The sequence below is a fragment of the Pleurodeles waltl genome, chromosome 12 (genome assembly GCF_031143425.1).
Source record: "Pleurodeles waltl isolate 20211129_DDA chromosome 12, aPleWal1.hap1.20221129, whole genome shotgun sequence".
NCBI classification, from domain to species: Eukaryota; Metazoa; Chordata; class Amphibia; order Caudata; family Salamandridae; genus Pleurodeles; species Pleurodeles waltl.
The window spans coordinates 174,904,476-174,920,270 of record NC_090451.1 but is presented as its reverse complement, the minus strand read 5'-3'; positions in this window follow the sequence as shown (position 1 = coordinate 174,920,270).

Genomic DNA, 15,795 nt, shown 5'->3' with positions numbered 1-15,795 from the left:
CGTTGTGTTACGGTGTTTCTGCCAGTCAGCCTGGAGGGAACTGTGCAGAGGCCCCACTGTGGCCCACAACACTGGCTTTTCGCTAGCCTTTCCATGGCAGGGTGACCGCCATGGAAAGGTTGGTGGAAAGCTGAGCTGTAATCAGCACGGCGGTGCTAAGTTCAGTGCCTCCGTGGCTGAGCACAACTCAGACCACTGTCAGCCATTGGGAATAATGTTGCAGGCGGGGATGGCGGTCTTTAGGCCGTCCAGTCTGCCAGGGTTGTAATGTGGCGGTGGGACCGCCTGGGTTGCAGCAGTTCCACCGCCGCTATAGTGAGTGTCGCGGTCTGAAGACTGCCATACTCATGATGAAGTCCTTTGTGTCAAAAACTATGGGTGTTTGTACTATAACACCAGTAATGCCCCCTGGACACAAAGCAAGCAAAGCAGGGCAGTGCACTTTTTGCAGTGAAAAAAGGGTACCTTTCCAACACAAAATACCTTTTGAACTCCCAAATAAATACCAATCAAATGCTTTCTGCCACTTTGTGTAAATTTTCATCACATTGCGACAACAAAGGTGTTAGAACGTTTTGTTTGTCATGCCTTATTAGCGCATAGTTGCAAAGCTTTCAACCCAACTCAACAATAGGTTTTGCTGTGGTGCAAGACAGGTCAAATATAATTAGGGTTTAGGAGGCTAATCAGTAGAAAACAGCTGCTGTACCACACTTTAGTGAGACTATTGATGCACACCAAACCTCTTGGAATATATGAGAAGAAATGTGTGTGTGTCACAATTCATGATACAGATCAGAATGAGTCAGTTGTAAAAAAAAAAAAATGAAATCTAGAGAAAAATGCATGACAAACAATTAAAATATACATGTACAGTGCACGTGGAGATTACATAAAAATAGGTCCATTGATTTGGGATTCATTGTATCTTAAGTGTCTGAAGCAAAGAAGCAAAGCTCCTGAGCTATCTTTCTATGTGTGGGTCTGAAGCTCACTTCTGATATCAGCACGCAAATATAATGACATGAAGAGCTAAATATGTCTCCCTGTGAAGCAGATAAAGCTGAGTGTGATCCTTCCCACTTAAACCTAAAGGGTTATTTACACACAATGCTGTCCAGACAAATTAAAAGTTAATCTTGGAGAGACTATATGCAGATTTGTTCCAATGTAAAGGTCAAGATTCACAAATTATTTGATATCTAAAAGATACATATCAATTAAATTATTAACAAATAATTTGGTTTTCCCAAAATGTGAAAATGAGATAGAGAAGGCCAACAGATAATTCTGGGTTGCAAATTACAAACCACAACTGGTGTAACTGTGAATTTGTGGATCAGAATTCGAATGGCCATATTGACTCACAAAATATGTTTTATCTTTCTCATAGGCAAAGGAAGCTGATTAATTATTGACAGAATCATGTGTGATCTCTCTGTGATAATATGTCAGATCTAGAGACGTTGGAAGAACTATTAGCAAAGAAAAATGCTTTCCAATGGATTTCATAATCTTAGCTATTTATGCATGATTATGTCACCAATTACTAAGTAGGGTGCTTCTTCTGGCACACAAACCAAACTTTTTTCATGCAAGCCACTATAAGTATTATGGTGAAAATTGAGGAAAATGAAAGCATAGACTCTTGCCATAGCCAATTCTCTAACGTATGAAAAACTCACTGAGGAACACCTGTAGATCTGACCGAGTTATGAGTGTTCTGCTGGAACCAGCAAGCATGAATAGCAGAACTAACTTGTGACACACACTGTCTAAATGAAAAACAAATGTTTTTGCAGCAGTTAATGGTGCACTTTGCTACATACAAGACTGAAAGACTGTAGTCTGTGGTCGAAAGATGTTACAATGACTGGGGACAAATTCTGATTGGGTCCATGCTACTTCAGCACTATCTGAGGAGTCATCAACGTAATTGAGAAAATAGTAGGTGTATGCATTAAATATATTCATCAGAAGTGAGTGTAAAGATCATCAATCGTCGTCAAAGTGTTAACATCTGGGTGACACCAATGGATTGAAGCTTACAAGAGGCTGGGAGAAAATGACTACTGCTAGGCCACAGCACTCCCTCCTATCCCAATTTCAAATTTACAGTCACAGACAGCAACAGTCACATTGAGCTCACAACCAATATCCTGCACCAGGGTGAGAAGTACCGATGCAGTTTAATTAGTTTAATTAGTAGGTTGAAATTCAGCTTAAAAATCAAGCTGATTGTGTGCCACAATTCTGTGTCTCTACCTATGGTAGGTTGCAAATTAGACACAACATGGGATTTCTGTGTTGGAAAGAAGGGGAGTTTAAAATAACTGCTAATGGTTCAGAGTAGGCAGAAAACATAAAAATGTTCAGTGAGGAATACAAATGTATTTAAAAAAAGGTGAGGGGACATAGGTCCTAGGGACATCCCAAACAAATTCCGGGAGTGTCTGCAAAATTATTGTGATGTAATGATATCCGAATATGAAATGGAACTTTCTCCTATAATTACTGGAACAAACACTAGGCAGTTACTCTTATTTCTTCTGCTACAAGGTCCTATTTGAAGGTGTTCCCAGGATACATTAACCACACAGTTGCACTGTGCACGGGAAACCACCATCATCTACCCCAGTGTGAAGTTTGGGGACTATTTGGGTAAATTATTGATGGTCAGCCTGTTTTCCCATGAGGAACATGGAAGAAGAGTGCTAGTTGGTTTGCGAGTCAAATTGCTATTAATTAGGTGGATATCATGGACATTCATTGTACTGATCATCAAAGTCATAACTCCAGCTGCTTTTGGTGTTTGTGTATGTAGCTGTCGTCCTACCCTGGCAGTAGACTGTTCTTCCTTTCTTTGGCTATGCTGCATGTTCAAGGTAGTGAAGGATATGTGTGCAGATGCCAAGGTAGATCAAAGAGTACATTGTGGTATTCATGCTACCGTGGCGGTATCACCGTCAACAGGCTGGCGATGAAGACCGTCACATTATGAATGTGGCAGGTTGGCAGAGGCCAACCCACCACATCTCCCCTCATACCACCAGGGCGGTGGAAGCCACGGGGCCAGAGATGACCATCTCCAACTCCGCAGTCCACAGAAGACTGCCGGCGGTATTAGGAGCTGAGTTTCCGCCAGGGTGTCCGCCGAGGTAGCCCTGCCATGAAAACATTTGCGAAAGGCTACCGGTGACAGGAAATTCCTTCCATGTCCCCGGCAGATTACTTCCTCTCCTCTCCCCTCCAGGTACAGCACCCCCAACCCCCTTTCAGGTACCGCACCCACATTCACTCACATGCATCCATACACGCATTCACTTCAACACTCATACTCACATTCACTACAACACTCATACTCGCAGTCACTCCAACTTTCTGACACGCATACACACTTACATTCATGCATGCATACACACATGCATACACACATGCATACACACACGCATACATACATACATTCATACATGCACTTACTTCTACATTCATACACGCATTCAACCATGCATACACACATACATGCACACACACAGACAACACCCACTCACACACGGACACACAGCACTCCCCCACCCTCTCATCCTTCTCCCCTGTCAGACGATCGACTTACCTGGTCCGGGAGGAGGTCATCCGGCAGGGAACAGGCGCTTCCAATGCCGGCAGCGCCCCACCATCAGGACACTGCAAGGCCATATTACTGGCCGTAATCCGGCTGGCAGAGTCCTTTTGGCTGGGCTGGTGGTGGTGCTGCCCCAGGTCCTCCGCCAGAACAACTACTTCTGGATTTCCACCCAAAACGTGGCAGAAATCCAGCAGTACTCGTAATTTGGTGGGCAGAAGGACACCAGCACTGGCGGTCTTCTGGCACACGTGGATTTGACGGTCTTGCAAAAAGACCACCAAAGTCATAATGAGGGCCTATGTGTTGGGCGGTTTGGATTAGACTGAAACACATTTTGGTGAGATAGACAGTGTACGAAGAAAAAACTGGTGGTGTTGTAGTAGAAGGGGCACAGCTGTAGGATTTGATAATTTTCATAATTATTGAATTCCTGTGGGCTGCATATGTGGGGTGAGCAGAACAATTAACTCCAAATGAGTATAATTGCTGAGTATGCTACAGTGATGGCTTCAAAGGGCATACTTCAAATTGATGCAATGCATTATGTAGCAACTGCTCTGAGTGACACTATAGGAGAATCTGGAAGTTAAAAATAAGAATAGTTCAAGAGTAGAAAAAAGTGCTATGGGTTTAATGGAAGACACTATGGGCCTAATTACGAGATTGGTGGTCTTGCGGCCACCAAACTCACAGTGGATGTTGGACTGCTGCACTCCTATTGGTCTGACCTCCAGATTACGAACTTTATGGTTGGACTGCCAGGAGAACTCCACCTTCGCCATGATCATGGATACCGATGGGTGGGCAGCAGTCGAAGACTTGGTCAGCCACGGCAGAGCTGAGTTCAACATTGCCATGCTGATCATGACTTCCCTTTCCACCAGTCTTTTCATGGTGGGGTCCACGCCATGAAAAGGCTGGTGGACATACAGTGCTGGAGGTCACAGAGGCCCACCTGCCCAGCACCCTCTGAATGCACACTGTCTTCTAAGGGAGACTGCGCATTCCAAGGGTGCTGGGGGCACCCTCTGTGCGACGGAATTGGCCTCGGCTTCAATGCTGCTGCACTGTTTCTACAGGGATGACCTCCTAATACGAAGGCTTCTGCCGGTCAGACCAGTGGGAACACTGTAATTAGGCTGTGGGGGTAGACCTCAAGCTCCGCGACGGTCTCCTTCCCATGGGTCTGGCAGGCCGACGGTCAGCCGGCCAAACTAGTAATCAGGCCCTATGTTTGAAACTGTTAAAAAAAAGTGAATGTTGTGAATTGTTTTCTTCCTATAACCTTTATATTAAAGTATTCATTAAAGTATTTATGTAGTTGCTTTAACGAGGAAAATAATTATAGCTGCTAGCATGTCACAACCCACACTATTTTAATCAGAGGTGGAGAACCAACCAGGCTTACCATGCAAACAATGAAAATGTGCATAACAGATGCATAATAGTAAATGAGGGAGAAACGTTTTCACCCTTAAGGCAGCAACAGATTTTAGTCTACTACCTGGAAGTAGAAAGGAGAAATATTATGACAACATCTCGATGATGGGGATGCAAGTGTTGCAGACAAACTGTTTGTGTTGAATCTGGAGAAACATCTTGGACCACAAATAAATGTGATTTTACCCTGGCACAAGTTCTATGTCAGGGCTCAAGGGAAAAAAGAGAGAGAATTTGCGTTGCAGTTTTATGAACTCAAGTGTATAAGAGAAACAGTAAGGATGAAAACGAGGCTATGTGTAAAGTAATTTCATTAGTGACAGGACTGGGACACATAGTGGAATAGATACAAGAGATGAAAGGTAGTGGAAATTACATTGTGGGCACATTCACAGATGAGCAGAGAATGGAAGGTAGTTCGTTGTTAGTGGGAGGATATGAAAAAATAGAGTGGCAGACATCAAAAAATGTCTGAAAGGAAAAGAACCATTCAGCATGAGGGAAATTAGTTTTAGAAAATCTGGAAACGTCTCAGTGAGTAGCAAGTTTCCCTCACAAATTGCAGTGTTAGAATTGTAGCAAGAGTGAGCATTAAGGCAGAGTGTACAAGCATGATGTAAGTCAAAATGTGGATTTGGAAAAATGGAGAAAGTGTTAGGGAAGATTGTTCTGCAGGTGAATTAGTGTGAGGATGGTGCAGTAAAACATTATTTGATCATGCCGGAGATGGTTGTTGGATTTGATGGGATAAGGTGATGGTAGTTGTAGATTTGGGTTCAGTGCTCTTTACTTACTACAAAATTCAGTCCACACACCTACAGGTGGAAATCTCCTCCTCTGCCTCGCCTATCTTTTCCACAAGGAGAGTTCTGCCATGATAGCGGAGATCTCTGCAACTGTAGGTATATGTTTTTGAAGTAAATGTGGGAGGGGCAGGAAGAATGGTAGAAAATGAGGAATTGTGAAACCTGTCATTCTTAGGACGGTCTTCCTCTTACTCCTCCATATTTTTCTGATTTCATTTTTCTTGGCCTTAGGACTCTGTGCACTTAACTGCCACTAACTAGCGCTAAAGGACTAGTGCACACTTCTTAAAACATGGTAATATTGATTGTCCCCAATTGACATAATTAATTTACTCAAACGTCCCTAGTAAAGTGGTACTGCATGTACCCAGGGCCTTTAAATTACATGTTACTAGTGGGCCTGCAGCACTTGTTGTGTCACCCACTTAAGTAGCCTTGCAAACCTTCCTCAGGACTGCCATTGCATCTTGTGCATGCAATTTAAACTGCCATTTTGACCTGGCAATATAAACCTTTTACCAGGCTCAACCTTACCATTTCAATACATATGTCACCCCTAGGGAAGGCTCTAAACAGCACACAGGGCAAGGTGCAATGTATTTAAAAAGTAGGACATATAATTTTAATTGTTACCTATCGTGTTAGTGAAAAACTCTCAAATTTGTTTTTCACTACTGTGAGGCCTGCCTCTCCCATAGGATATCACTGGAGTTAATAATCTGTAAAGTTCATGCGGGATCAGGTAAACAGTTGTTTGTTGTCTTTGGAATTGTAATGAATAATCCTCTTGTATGGTACATTGGGATTTTGAATTATAATTTTGAAAATACCAATTTTGTAGGCTTGGCATTTCGTTGCACTAGCCATTTAGGGCCCAAGGACTGCCACATTACGAGGTTGGTGAGCAGACCCGCCAACCTACCACCGTCCCCGGAAGGATCTTTGATCCTGATGGCCTGACAGCAGGTGCAGGTTGTAAGCAGTCATGGCGCTGCTGAATGCAACATCACCCTGCTGATTAAAACCTTTTTCTCCACCAGCCTTTTCAAGGTGGTACCACAGCCAAGAAAAGGTTGGCAGAGAACAGGTTCAGGGGCCACAGAGGGGGCCCTGCTCTGCCCATGTCTCTGGCATGGTCAGTGCAAGGGTCCCCATGTCCAGCACCCTTGAAATGCATACTGTCTACTGTGCAGTTCAATGGTGCTGGTGCCCTTTATGACCTGGCGACAGTGCTGCCACCACTTTTCCATTGGGATAACCGGCACAAACGTTGGTTTCCGATGGTCAGCCCTGTGGGAAAGTCTTAATGGGGCCAGCTGGGAGGTCACTAGCATGGCGGAAACCACCCCGTCAGGAGTTTGGCAGACGGGTGTTTCCGTCCGCCAAACTCATTATAGGGCCCTGAAAGCTTGAAGACTTTCTCTGGGTCACATGACTGGCTGTGGTTGGCAGTTGGTCTGTGTATTTCTCCTAGACAGCCACACACAATAGCGAGATCAGGCATTCTTGGATTGGCCATCACTGCCAAGATCGGAGGGAAGAGTCAGGCACAGCCCCCTTGCACCTGAATAGGGTGTGTCCTACCTTCACACACAGGAGTGCATACCCCCTGTAGTTAGTCTGGAGTCAGGGCAAGAGAGGCAGGAAACCTAGGAACCTCAAAAGGATTCCTCTAGACGTTTTCCAGCTTCAAAGAAGGCACTAGGTATAAATATTGAACCTCAGGCACCAACTCTTCAAAACAACTGCTGTGCTGTGCTTTGCTGCCAGTAGGACTGCCACTGTGCTGTCCTGCTACTCTGCTACTATGCTCCCTTCTTCCCTGCCCACTGAGAAGGAAGATTTGATCTGAACCCTTCATTCCAGGATGAAGCGACTTCAAGGGTCAGCCAGCTGACCTCTTGTTCTGAGCTACAGGGACATGACAAGTTCCAGAGGCCCTCCAAGCAACTGCCCAGTTGGCCTGCAACTGGACCTGCCTGAGCCCTGAATGCCTCTGCTGGAAGAAGTTCTTGATCCCCAAGTGGTGCCCCTCAGGTCCTGGGCCCTTACTGTGGCCTCTGTTGAGGTCCCCTGAGGCTTTTGTGCTCTTTGTGAATAGGCCCATGTGACCAAGATCTTGCTGTCCATACCACCCATTAACACAAAGTTTTAGCAAACAGGGCGCTTCTCGCTGCAGTGACCAACAGAAACCCCCAAGCATTAGAACTGCACTGAGAAGTCCAGCATCAACAGCTCATCAGGAAAGCCAATGCAAAACTCCACATAGCTATCCATGACACTGACAGAAAACTTTGCACTATAGCGACGGCCATCTGCGATGCCTGGCTTGCCCTGCACAGTACATTGATGGCCAGCCACAACCCTCTCCCTGGTCCTCGCGGTTCCTTCCACCGGAAATGGAACTCATGTGCTGAACTTTAAAGGTTAGTCTTTCAGCTGGACTATCTTGTTCCCTGTATCCAGACGGCGATCCATCACAATCAACCTGAACTTGTGACTTTCTCCTGCTCTGGTACGACCAGATAACTGCAAGTGACGCTTTGTGCTTCTAAGGCTATTTTCAATTAAATCCTTAAAACTGCATATTTCAGGTGATTGGTGTTAAATGATTTATTATATTTTTCTCTTTTTTTTTCTAAATTGGTGTAGGATTATTCTTGTGGTGTGTTTTCATTACTGTTTGAAATGCTGCATATTTACTTTTCGCATTGCCTCTACTTTAGGCCTGACTGGTCTGTGCCAAGCTGCCAGAGGGTTGAACACAGGTTAATTTGGGGTTTGCTTGTGACTTTGGTGGTTGCTGCTTGAGTAGGGTGTTCGCCCATGAAAACCAGTGGCCCAATTTTTAACAGGGACAACTACTACCAAATGGGTTGGGTTAAGAGAAATTGAAAGATGGTTTTGGGGAGGGACATGTTAATACAAAGCACACACCCACAAAAGAGCAAGGCCATTGCAATAAACAGAATATACTTTTAAATATACTCAAGACCTCTAAGTCAAGCAGCACATATGGTCAAACACTTGTACTGAAACACACTCCCATAGAAAAAAATGGAGGCACAGAATTAAACCAACAGCCCATAGAAGTTCAAGTTTAATTTTTAATTTCAATTCATAAAATGTTAAGTGTAATCATTGTTTTTTTTAAAAATAATAATGCACTGAATCTAAAAACATACATTAAGCCTTTTAACTTATTAGTAAAAATGTAAAATATATGTAAATTCATTAATTACATTATTGGTACATGTTTGTATGCTACCAAATAAACAAAATAAATATGTTAGTGACAGTGGTAATTTTGAAATTATGTACAATAATATTTATAATGTCATTTTATATATTTAAATAATTTATAATTATTTCAAATTTAATTTGAGGAGGTAATGTGTTGTAAATTTTCATTGTATTAGTTCTGGGTTAATACTAGTAAATTAGTTTATGTTTACATCATACACTAACATTTTTTTAATTACATTATTTTGTTAAACAAACCTAGTTGAATTTCCTTACACTTTTCTATAGGGATCTCTTCCCTGCAATAGGGGGATTATCCACCAACAGGTGTATAGTTACTAATAGTAACTTTGCACTCATAATTTCATTCAACGGAGGCTCCACTCACTTATTGGAGGGAGTGGAGACATGTAATTCTACACCTAGGTGAAAATCTTCACTGACTAGCAAACATGTGTAGAGTTAAAACTATTTACAAGAATAGCTCTACACTGGAGTGGACTACACATGTAAATTAACTTTTGTGTACCGAGTACCACATTTTCTAGACAGGTGTACTTGAAAAAGTAGGTGGATCAGAAACAGCAGATACTAACCAAGTAAGGTATAGAAAAATAAGAATTGATTTAATAGGAATGTCAGTGATGGAATTAGGTTTATGGATAGAGTTACAGTTAGGAAAGTGCTGGGCGGTGACATCAGAGGTGTTTAGGTATTATTTGAGCCAATCTGTGATATTGGGGTTAAGATCTTTGGAGATAATTGATCTGGTGGCTAGGTTTTCTAGGATATTTGAAGACATGCTTGGAAATTTGGATGAATTTGATCACAAGATGTTATTGAAAAAAAGAGATGATCTTCATAGTGCACAAGGTGCGACAGGTACCCATTCTACAAGAGATCATCTTAAAGTAGAATTGAAAATGTTGGTCAACGATGGAGCAATAGAAGAAGCAGGGTTGAGAATGTAGCTCAATAGTTTTGGCTGTCATGGATGAGCATAATGTGGTATGAATGCATACAGATTTAAGAGATCTAAACTGCAATATATTGGTGAACTGCCCACTGCTTCTAAACATTTATGAGTAGCTAATGGTACTGGCAGTGGCAGAGGTTTTATGATCATGGATTTGCCCATTACTTACCACCAGATATTTTTATATGATGACTCACGCTACCCAGCTCACCTAATTTATAGTACCCTCGAGGGCGTATGCATTTTAAATTATGCCTGGTGGACTTACATATTCAGCTCCTGTCTTACAGAGAGTAAAGAAGATTATTTTGTAAGCTGCACTGAAAGTGATGTTTTTTAATGGGCAGTATCATGATTTCTGGGAAAGGTGTTAAGGACTTTAAAGAGGCTTTGTGTAAGGTATTGCACAGGTCAGAAAGTGTGAATTTGAGTAAAACATAAGAAATGTCAGTATAATCTGTGACCATCTTCTAGATTGTTATTTCCAGAGAGGGTATTTATCCAAAACAGGATTTAGTGTAAGCAATAAAGAAGGCTGCAACTCCTCAGCATAAAGAGAAGTAAAGACTGCAACATGGTTGAAGGTGGATTCATAGTGTACTACTCAAAACTCGTTAAGGATTTCGTCAATATTATTCACCCATTAGGTGAAATGATGAAGAAGGGAAACAAGTATCTCTGGAGTGGTGAGTATAAGGAATAATTTCAAGTTGTGATGACTTCAGGTCATGAAGCTCCTTCTATTGGGAGGTTTGATTCAAACTACATGACTATAAAACAACAAGCACTAACACAACATGCATAAAAACATTTTTATTTTTATGTGGTAGAATACAGACCAAAAAAATATTGCAGTACAAAAATATTGTAGCCAACTGAACCACAACAATATTCTAATTTGAAGTAAAAGTTATAGTTAAAGAAAATGTAATATATATTTGTTTTGATGACTCTTCATGTAACTTTCAAAAATGTGCTATTTTTTGCCTACTTTGTGCATGGAATGTTTCGGGGTGACCTGTCAGGGAGGGCAGGGGCAGAGAGCAAAGGAAGGGGTCACAAAATACAAAGTTCCCATACATTTTCCATAGACTTTTTTTTGGAAAGCAATATCACAAAAACTGCAAAATGGAATTGCACCAAATTTGGCAAGAAGTATTTGGGTACAGAAAGTGTACTTTATGTCAGTTTGGTGTAAATCTGTTCAGTAGTTTTGAAGATATTAAGCTCCACAAATAGTTGTATATCTAGATTATTGGATTCGAAGGACTCCAGCACAAGTTTGTTGAACCCAATTTAAATATAATAGAACTTTCTGATTGTTCCAGGGCTGCTTTTTTGCCATTGGACCATCTTGCTGCCACGGGGGCAAGACTCTGATCTGCTGCCTGAATCATGACCAAAAATGCGGCAGACAATAATTTCTGATTTCGATTTTGGCGGATGGGTTACTCCGTCACAACAGTGATGGATATCTTGTCCACAAAAACATAAATCCCATTATTCACTATGGGATTTATATTTCAGCAGATGGGATATCCATCCTAGTTGTGAGGGAGTAACCCATCCGCCGAAACTAAAATCAGGCCCTTAGTCCCCAGTCCTGAGTGTAGATTATAACAACATTATAAGGGGGACGAGTAGGGATATCCTGCCCCCACAGACCCTGTGGGGGTTCTAGAGGGACCTGCCGGGACCGAAATATATATTTTTTTTAACTGTCACAATCAAGACTTTTTAAAAAAAAGTAAACCATTGGAGCTTACTTTTTCAAATTATTCAGAGGAGGAGGGGCATACGACCCCACTTATCATAAATGGGATGGGGGCATGCAGCCTAATAGAATCAATCCCCTGGGGTCAAAAACATATTAACATGGAAGGCTGGTGTGCGGCCTGCCTCGCCGATCATGTTTCAGCCCAGAGACCCTATCCCCTGGGGCTGAAAAACTCACCTTCAGTCTGAGAGACATGCAGCCCTCCTCCCTGATACCAAATGGGCCCTGGCGACCCCATACCAGGGACCAAAATTCACATAGAGGACAGGGTGCACACACACGCCCCTTCCCCATGCCGTACACCTCCGGGATTCAATATTTTTCCTTTCTTGCAGGACTGCGGGCAGGGAAAGAAGTGTGCTCTCTCCCTGTAAGAGCTTTGAAAATGCTCCCACCGGATAGGAGCACACTTCTGTTTTGCGCTCTTGCCAGCAGGGAAGCTGTGATTGCTCCTGCCCAGTGGGAGCAAGAAGAAGCAGCTGCTCCCACCAAGCTGGGGCAGTGCCTGATCCCTAGAGCTGCTGGACATGCAGGCCCTGGGGCTCCTCCCACATTCTTCAGTTTTATGTTTAGTTCAGGAAGACAGTTTGGACTTGAGGAGAACGTGTCCGCTGCACTAGTATTAATCTTTTTGGTACCAATCCCTCCTAAGCCTTGACGAGTGGGGCAATAAATTAAGGCCCCAGAGGATGGGGTCCATGATGGCTGAGTGAGGGGGGCCACAAGCGCCCCCCAATAATTATATATTTTTTGGCCCCAGATGATTGGCTAAATAGTGCTAACAGTGTCTTTGGGAAGGGGTGCCACATTCCCCTTTCCTTTACTAAAAAAGGAGGCTCTGGAGGATGGGTTTCCCAGGGTCACTAGTAGCTCAGAGAGAGGGGCCATGTGAACCCCCTCCCCTATTTAAAAACAAAGCACACTGGTGATGGGGTCCTAGAGGCCAATAGCAGCTTGGGGAGAGGTGCCATGTGATTCCCATTCCCAGCGAGGGCTCTAGCAGGGGGTCGGCTACCTGTGGGGGGGGAGGTTACAGCCAACCCCATGCCATACATGGATGAAGGCCTTGCTAAGTGGGGGTAGGATGCCAATGAAGGGCTAATTGTAGGACCTGGCTGCAGGTGGGGGTGTAACTTTTTGTATGGTAATAAAATATTACTTTATGTTTTGAAAAAAAAATAATTATATATCTATCCACAGTTTTTCCTGATACCGCTCAGTCGAAGCGCTGGCGGTTCGTGTCAGGGTCAAGCTCCTGCAATTATATATTATTCCCACTCTCATGAAGAATGCACACAAACTTAGCAGTGTCTTGCGCACAGTAGCTTAATTAATTACCATAACCACCAAATGGCACCACAAACCAACCCTACTCTTTCGGCGTATAATGCCTTGCTCACGGGTAAACTCTCTTGTGTTCCCTTCCCAGTTTAAAACACAGTGAAATAATGAAAATAAACAAAGGACCAAAGACAAACTTGACAGTGTTATTGTGTGGTGGCCTTCTTAAAACATATTATCCTCCAATATACCCTAGTGCTCTTCTCTTATTTCCTATAATTCCACTAGATGCTGTGTGTATATATATATATATATATATATATATATATATATATATATATATATATGCATTTTACTCACCCAATTGAACATCATGAACCCTCTGACGCATGCAGTGAGCCACATATATAACTAACCGGGAGGTGAATTAAGTGGTCCTCCAAGACCACTCCTGCCCTGGCAGAGACAGCCAAGCGAATATTGTCCCTTAAATTGAATCTTGCAGACCCTGAGCAAACACCACAAACAGCCTGGGATGGGTTTGTAGTATAGCTTCTGGCATCCTACCAGCAGCAGTTTCAAGGAACAAGACCCCAGAGCTTACAAAGCCTTCATCCAGAAGGCATACAAATACACTTAAACTGAACTTGAATTCTGCCCTTCGCCATCTTCAGAAAGAACCTTGCAATGAGGCCCTGAGAGGGCTGGTATCTACCTCCAGACTGGCCTATAGAGGCCACCTATGGACACATCAAAGAGACAAGGCAGCCGAGCTAGCACTAAAACCCCTGCACGCATCAAAGACAAATTGGCATGCGGAGTTTTGGAGGCTTATAAACAGCCTAAGCTCTGCAACACACACACCCCATGATTAATATCTCTGAGTCCAACTGGTATCAGGATCTCTCATGCCATTTTGGCCTTTCAACTAAGAGCCCCATAGATGAGGAAGCCCGCCCCCAGGCAAAAGCATCAGCCTCTACCTCCACTGGCTCCCCAAAACTATAATGCAGCTGCTTTTCGGTTCCCTCAGAAACAGCAAGGATGAGAATTATTAAGTTCCGGAATGAGGGAGCACCGGGACCCAATGGTATCCCTGCCGCCCTGTACAAAGAGGACCCAGATTTTTGGGCAAAACATCTCTCGACACTCTACAATTGCATTCTTGCTACCAACATCATCCCACAAGCATAGAGAGACTCAACCATCACCCATATCTTTAAGGGGGGTGCAACTAACAACCCAGCAAATTACAGATTAATTGCACTTCTAGATGTCAAATCAAAAAACTTTTCAGGGATTCTCTTGAAGAGACTTGAAACCTGGGCTAATGTCAATAACCTGATCCCGTTTAATCAAACTAGATTCTCAAAAGGGGTGGGCACGACTGTCAATCTTATGGCCGTCGCACTATTATTTGACCAATGCCAACGTGCCAAGAAGTCCCTCTTTCTTTCATTTGTAGACTACAAAGCTACATTTGATCGAGTAGAAAGATGGAAACTCTGGGTTAAGCTCACAAGTTGGGGCATTCCATCCCAGTTGTTGAAAGCAATAGTCCTTCTCCACACAGATACCTGGGTGAGGGTCAAATTGGATGGTGGGCCGCACCTCTCCAGGAAAATTCCCACTCTTCAGGGTCTGCACAAGGGATGTGTACTTGCACCCTTTCTTTTTTATCTATTTTTGGCTGACTTACCAGCGGAACTGGACAAGGAGAACTCTCATCCACCAAGGGTGGGGCAAACTGCCATGACAAGCTTAATATACACCGATGAGCTCATCCTTTTCAGTCACACTAGAATAGGCCTGCAGAGGCTACTTAATGCAACAGCTGAATTCTCTGGAAAAAATTCTCTCATTAATTTGAATAAATTAAAAATCAGGCCCTTTAAGACTACTGGGCAGCTGCGATATCAGTGGTACTTGCGTAACAAGAAGATTGAAACAGTGCGCGAATATAAATACCTAGGGGTTCTTCTTGACAACAATGGCTCCTTCAAACCCCATCTGGAGTCCCTTAGTCGGAAATCCATCTCGCTTGCATTCGCGTTCAACAGTATAAAAAAATCAACTGATTCTTCAACCTATATGCTGTTATTAAATGTCACCCAAGCCAAATTAAAACCAACAATTACATATGGCAGCGAAGTTCTAAGAGGCCGTGGCGACGAGCATTTGGACAAAAAATGATTACATTTACCGAATAGTGGAGCACACCATATGTAACATAAAGCATTTGAAACTTGTTATCAAACTAATTATTTTAAGTATTACTAAATAACATTCATAAATCCATTGTAAATGGGATAATAGATCAAGAAAAAGAAAAAATAATGACCAAGCTTTTCAAGAGGTTGTTCAGCTCACCAAATTATGTTTCACCGGCCCAAGGCCGCCTAGAATTTGGCCTGCTTAGGCAGTCTCTAGCTAGGAAAGGGCCATTCATCAATCTAAGCCATGCACTTAAGGTAGCAAGAGAAGGCTCCCTAAGCTCTCTTATTTGGGTGGAAATGACTTCAGACCCAACCTGCTCCTTCCGTCTCTACCTCGAGTCCTCCTTGACAACATTGGGCCTGGTAGATCAACTGCCCCAACTCAGCTCATACTAGCTTGTCAAACGTGCAACGAAAGTAAGCATCATATC